The 6,686-nt window shown below is 43.8% G+C and overlaps 1 long non-coding RNA gene across 1 annotated transcript in view; it reads left to right on the forward strand.

Annotated features, from left to right (window-relative positions):
* The window catches only part of LOC125446126, a 133,732-nt gene extending 128,276 nt beyond the window's left edge, over window positions 1-5,456 (forward strand). Inside the window, exon 3 of the long non-coding RNA XR_007246370.1 lies at window positions 4,997-5,456. This is a non-coding gene — a long non-coding RNA (uncharacterized LOC125446126). The remainder of the gene's footprint in view (window positions 1-4,996) is intronic.
* Window positions 5,457-6,686: the final 1,230 nt, after the last annotated feature.

Raw genomic sequence — 6,686 nt, forward strand, 5'->3', positions numbered from 1 at the left:
CCTAGCTATGCCCCTGTTCTGAACTCAGGTGGCCAGATCTCCCCAAGCGGCTCAGATTATCGCTCTTACGTCCACTCCTGTTCAGGAAGCAAAATGCAAACGTCGCAGCAGCATCGTTCTTGTGACAGGAACGAAGGATGTTTGTTCTGCCAGCATCGCCGTTTCTTCCGTCTCTTCCGCGCTGCTCTTAAAATAATCCCAGGCCCTCCAGGGCCCTCCAAAACGTCCATCTGTAGAGCCAAACAAGCTGTCCTTTGCTTTTTCCGTGCCTTGCCGAGTGTTTATCCCACTTTCGCAGCTGCGGCAACGTGAACATCTGGGGCGAGACACGGCGGCTGCAAGAGGAGTTGTTGAGTGTCAGAGAGACCCAGCCTTGAGCAAGACCAGCTTTTCTTCTCTCTCCCGCTACACGAAAGTGTCAAAAGCGGTGCGAATGAACCTCAGGTTTCGATTTGGCATAAAATGTGTAGCTCTGAATTGACGTGACAGATAATTTCCTCCTCGGGCCCTGCCACCTAGCATTATTATTATTTTTTTTTGCAGCTTCAAATTAATATTTGAACAGAGAAAACAGGGATGCTTCAAAACTGCAGCTGATAGAAAGGGCGTTTTTTTCTCTCGGCGAGGCGCCTTTCGAGACGCAACTTTCCAAAACTTGCTCTCCGCTGCCTTCCTCCCCCCAGACTGACTCCTTAGCAGAGAGTCCATCGCCCCGACCTGAGCTGCAATAACCGGTTGATCCGTTCTTGAATAGAATAAGAAGAGTTGGATGTATATCCCCCCTTTCTCTCCTGTAAGGAGACTCAAAGGCGCTGGCAATCTCCTTTCCCTTTCTCTCCCCACAACAGACACCCTGTGAGGTAGGTGGGGCTGAGAGAGCTCCGAAAAGCTGTGATTCACCCAAGGTCACTGTCATGAGATCACAACGCTGCCACCATGTTACGAGATCAAGACTGAGGGCTCCTGCCTTGCCTCTACAAATTATTTTCCAGCCAGGCGCTCCAACTGCTGAATTTTTAAAGTCTATTTCAAATCATAAAATAAGAATTATTATTGTAGATTTCACAGCTGCCAGATCTTTAGCTGGTTGTTGGCCTTCATTACAATTCGAGCCTCACCCAGAGGCCTAGGAAGTTGTAATGTATCAGCGTAATGGCTTATTAGGTGTCACGAGGATCCCAACAGGGCTGCCTTCTGAATTTAGTAGATGTTATTTTGTCAATTCGAAGATGTTTCAAGTGCTGCCCTGGTGTTTTCGGGATGGTGCCCAGCGTGCCGATTACCACTGGGACGACCTTAGCTGGTTTGTGCCATGGACGCTGAAGCTCGATTTTCAAATCGCGGTATCTAGTGACCTTCTCGTGTTCTACTATTATCATCATCATCATCATCATCATCATCATCATCATCATCATCATCATCATCATCATCATCATCATCATCATCATCATCATGATTAATTAAACTTTTATACCGCCCGCCCACCCCCGAAGGGCTCTGAGCAGTGTACAACAGAAGCAACACAATATAACCTAACAACTAGAGCACTCTCATAATTTAAATATAAATACAATATAAATATGGGCTCTAAACATTAAAACAATGAAGGCCATTTAAAACACAGCGTACAAAATATAAAATATAGTGTCCAGATGATCTAAAAAGCCCCTCTTGAGAGGGAGACAGAAAGGCCAAGAGATGTAATAAGGCCCACAGAAGTTAAAAGAGGGAGGGAGGGGGCGCCATCAGCGGCCAGCTTCTCCAAAGGCTCCATAGTTTCCTCAGCATAGTACATTCTCATAGGATTCCTTTGTTTCAAAACTCAGAGCTGTGGCAGGGAGTGGGTTCCCTTAGCCTGGCCCGAGGTGGAATCTCCTTAGCCTTTGTCTCTCATGGCTCAGGAAAACTCTGTTCCGGCCACAAGGTAATGCAGGCCTTTTGAAGTTTACTCTGGTACATTTGCATAAGATTTCCGGATCTCTCTCCTGAGATCAAAGCTACTTCTGATGCCTATGTTACCTTTTGGTTTCTGATAATTTCCTCCTCGGAATCTCTCCATCACAGTCACCCAGCTGACATGTGTTGGAGTGCACAGGCTAATCTGGTTGACCAGATAAACCTCCACAGCTCAAGCGGCAGAGCGGGGAATCAGACCCGGTAGGTTCCACCACTGAATAGATTCCCCACTGATTTAAGCTTTCTAGACAGCATTGTTGGACAGGAATGGGGAATAGAAGCTGGTAAAGTGTCAGGTTGTAATAGTCCAGGATAGCCCAATATCATCAGATCTTAGAAGTTAAGCAAGGTTGGCTGAACGACCTTTGGCCAGTCACTGTTTCGTCATAACTCTTACCCTACCCCACAAGGTGCCTGTTGCGGGGAGAGGAAGGGATTGTACAAAAACAGTTCCAACTCAAGATACTTTCGTGCTCAAAGATCAGGTAATAAAGGATGGGAAAGATCTCTGCTCAGGACTCTGGAGGGCAGCTGCCAGTCAGAGCAGGCAATACTGATTTTGATGAATGATGGCCTGATTTAGTATGTTCATCTATATCAGGGGTCTTCAAACTATGGCCTTCCAGATGTTCATGGACTACAATTCCCATCAGCCCCCGCCAGCATGGCCAAGTGGGTTGAAGTCTATGGCTCATGGGAATTGTAGTCTATGAACATCTGGAGGGCCATAGTTTGAAGACCCCTGATCTATATGCTTGGAGAATCTCACAGCGTTCCTAGATTGTGTGTACTTGCCTAAACATGGAGATGACGAAATGTCTTCTGAGGGGTTCTTATTGAATGGGCCAAAGCAGAGTTCTTAGCTTTGCTTTCCTCACTTAGCATCGTCACCTCACAAATGCGTTGTTTTGGTCACCAACAGGCCTAATTCATCAAGTAAATTGCACTCGAGAAGATCACTGTGATGTTGTTTAGGCTTCGTTATGCCTTGAGGTTGTTTTTCGACTTTCCTGGGACGGTGGTGCCCGTTCCAGCTCCTCGCAGGAAACAAGTGAAAGAAGAAAGAATTACAACATCAGTGTTCTGATAAGTAAGATAAAGGACAGCTGTAGGACTCTGATGGGTTTTTGCCGTGACGTCTCTGTTTAAAAACAGATTAATAATACTCTTACTCCTGAATCAATCAATTGGTATTTTGTAGCCAAGGATATTTTTTTTCATGAAGATAGCAATGGCGGGTGATCAATTAGCCGAGCAACAACCCTCCGAAGGCAGGTGGAAGGATGGATGTGAATCGAGATTAATAAACCAAATGGTTTTTGTAGATGGAATTCTTATCTTCCTTGTACTTTATGCATATTTATTATTACACATTTTAATCATTGACAATGCTGGCAGTTTTTTTTAAAAAGTAAATCAATTTTCTACTTTTTGTCGTCGGAAGAACAAAAACTACACAAAAGAAGAGTTTAGTCACCCATCGTTATATATTCTCCTACAGATATTTACTTGGGAGTCAATTGAATTGAATGGTTTTACTTCTGAGTACATTTGCACAGATATTGCAACGCAATCCTGAATATATTCATAAGTAAGCTCTATTGCTTTCCATGGGGTTGCTCTTAAATTACTGTACGTATGACTAGGCTTTTACAGTTTAATCTTCGGCAAGTCTACTTAGAAGGAAGTCCCATTAAGTACGATCTTTCTTACTCCCATGTACGCACGCATAGGATTGTACCCTTACAGTCCCATCCAAAGCAACAGCATACCCTTCCAAGTCCATTGGCTTAGGACAGCCGTTCTCAACCTGTGGGTCGCGACCCCTTTGGGGGTCGAACGACCCTTTCACAGGGGTCGCCTAAGACCCATTGGAAAACACATATTTCCGATGGTCTTAGGAACCGAGACACAAATAATTTTATGGTTGGGGGTCACCACAACATGAAGAACTGTATTAAAGGGTTGTGGCATTAGGAAGGTTGAGAACCACTGGCTTAGGATGTATTGCTAGGATAACCCATGTCAACTATACTACAAAATAGACTTGGATACCCAATTAGTTCAGTTACAATTCACTATGTGGCTGGAACGTGAGGAGCCAGTGAGGCCGTGGCCTATAATGCCGCGGAAACCATTATTTTATTTGACTTGCAAAATGATAAAAATTCTCCACTGGACTCCAAAGTAGCCATTTCCAGGAGTTATGGAAGCCTTTAAATCAAAAGTCACGATCAGTTTGCACAACCACTTGAGATGGTCCGGTCAAATGTTTACTGTTGGAACAGTTTGTCTTGGGGCAGGGGATACATTGCACCTCCTGACTCTAAACTATAATGCAAGAGTCGCGTGATCTCTCTGACGCGACCAAGTGTTTTTAGAAAGTGGGCGGCATCACTTGGGACTTGGACTCAGCAGGGCTTCTGATTGGCTCTTGGAGGCGCGATTCTTTGAGAAGGTATTTTTAAACCTTCCTCAGGCAGCACATGCCTGGGTAAAAATCTTCACTGCATGACCGAGAGTAAGCTGTGTGTATTCTAGAAAATACCTTCGAACAATATGTTCATTTTAAAAGACCTCCCACTACACAGAGTTTCTGCCCGAAATGTTGAAAGAGTTACTACAAAAGTTGTAGACGCTGCCTGATGCTGTCTGTTTGGCTCCACTCCAGTGGCCGCCATTTTGTGCTTGTGTCTATCACCTTGTATCAGAATCCAAAGACTTTAAAAGGTTGGGAAGTCAGAGACATAGCTCCAAGGGGCAGGGGGTGCGCAATGCACCGGGCACCCCCCATGGGGGTGTGACGAGGGCATTCCAGGGGCATGGTGAGGGTGTTCTGGGGATTTGGTGGGGCGTTCCGGGGCAGGACAGGGGAGCTGCAGGGCAGGGCGGGGGTGCTTTCCCCCCCTTGCCGGGTGCTTTCCCCCCCTTGCTACACCTCTGTGGGGAGTCCTGTAAAACAGTTGTTTTTTTGGGCTGAGGGGAGAGGAAGCATAGGACACAAGAGTCATTCAAAGACTTATATGCTTTCTCCCCTGAGCTGGAGGACATCTTGTGGGTGTTTTTGACGCTGCAATCGGGAATGCAGGAAATGAAGAAGAAGAAGAAGAAGAAGAAGATGACAACAACAACTTTATTTACAGTCAGTGACCAAATATGGCAGGAAATGAGATCACACTTCCTCTGCCCATCACCATGGGACCACTCACATATTTCACATAAAAAAACAACACTTGCATTTGATTGGTCTGCATCATAACATTAATGACAGCCAAATAAGAACCATCTTTAAAAAGCGAAGGAGGATGGAACTATCTTGCTTTCGGCCTTCTGCCTGCAGTCTATGTATTGTGTACATTGGCACAAATGAGGCCGTTTTTTGCAGATAAAACACCTTCTTGTTATTGTCTTTTTTATTATTTAACATGATGAGCGATTGCGTTTGAGGTTGGCGCAGCTGGCAAAAGTATATGAGAGTGAGCACAGGTGGTGCTGAAGCGTAATATAGTAAACTGTTGCGTTTGGCTGTACAGCTATAATGTAACTGAAAAAATACAGCTTGCAAGTTTTGTTAACATCCTGGAGAAATTTCAAGCACCATGAAGCTGCCTAGAAAAATTAGCCTGTGTTAAAGTCAGGAATGCTCAGTTGGTCTCTCAACAGATTATAGCCTACTGAGACAGAGAATGCATCTGCAAACATCTATATGGGCCTTGCTCGTCTTCATTAGATTAGACCTTTAACAGACACCATCACATCTAGAACTGAAAGAGAACTTACCTTGTTATTTTTAGCAGATCGGGATGCGAAAATCACTGCCTTAGTTTGCTGCACAGAACAAGAGAACTTATAAGGGACATGCTAACTAGCATTTATCAATGAGCAGGTGGATATACAGTGATAGGATTCAAATAATTTAACAATATTTTCCTTTTTGGAAAATGCATTCCTTTTGAACGGTTCCGGTGGTGGGATTCAAATAATTTAACAACTGTTTGTTTACAAGCCCCATTTTAGCAACCGGTTCTGCCGAAGTGGTGCGAACCGGCTGAATCCCACCACTATGGATATACTATAATTACTAGCTTTGTTAGTCTATTAATTTTATTTATATAGTCATTTTTTATGGTCTTCCCCTTCTAATTTTTGTTATAACTATTTCATTGGTTGTGAGTTTTTAACGTTATTAAAGGTCACTGAAACTGAATATATATATATCTATCCCACCTTCATTTTAGTAAGCTGCTTACTACAATCAAGGTGGAAGATATACTACTATCTCATTCACTGAAATGTAATAGCGTGAGCTGCTGAAATCAATTCTTTCTAATAAAATTCTGTCGAAAGGGAGCAGCTGGCTCAGTAACAAATGAGTAGTGCTGTTTTTCAGGAGGGAATGGTATTAGAGGATTAGGATCAATTTATGGGACTTGGAAAAAGGTTTCAGTTCTTAGTACCTGAGCATCCCTGAATTTGTTTCAAGAACGCAGACTCTTCCAAAGACATTTTAGGACTGAGAAATATCGCCCACGTAAAGGGAATGTTTTCCTTTTAGAAAATGCATCCCTTTTGAATGATTGCTCCTGAGCCTGATTCAGTGTTTCCCGTCACTTCTTTGTTTTAAAAAAATGGCCGACTTTGCAAGATTTGGCTGAGTGATATTGGACGGCAGCGTCCAATTAACACCTCCGCCTTTACCTGGATGCTTCCTGTCACTTAGTAAAGCTTTG

This window comes from Sphaerodactylus townsendi, linkage group LG17 (genome assembly GCF_021028975.2).
Source record: "Sphaerodactylus townsendi isolate TG3544 linkage group LG17, MPM_Stown_v2.3, whole genome shotgun sequence".
NCBI classification, from domain to species: Eukaryota; Metazoa; Chordata; class Lepidosauria; order Squamata; family Sphaerodactylidae; genus Sphaerodactylus; species Sphaerodactylus townsendi.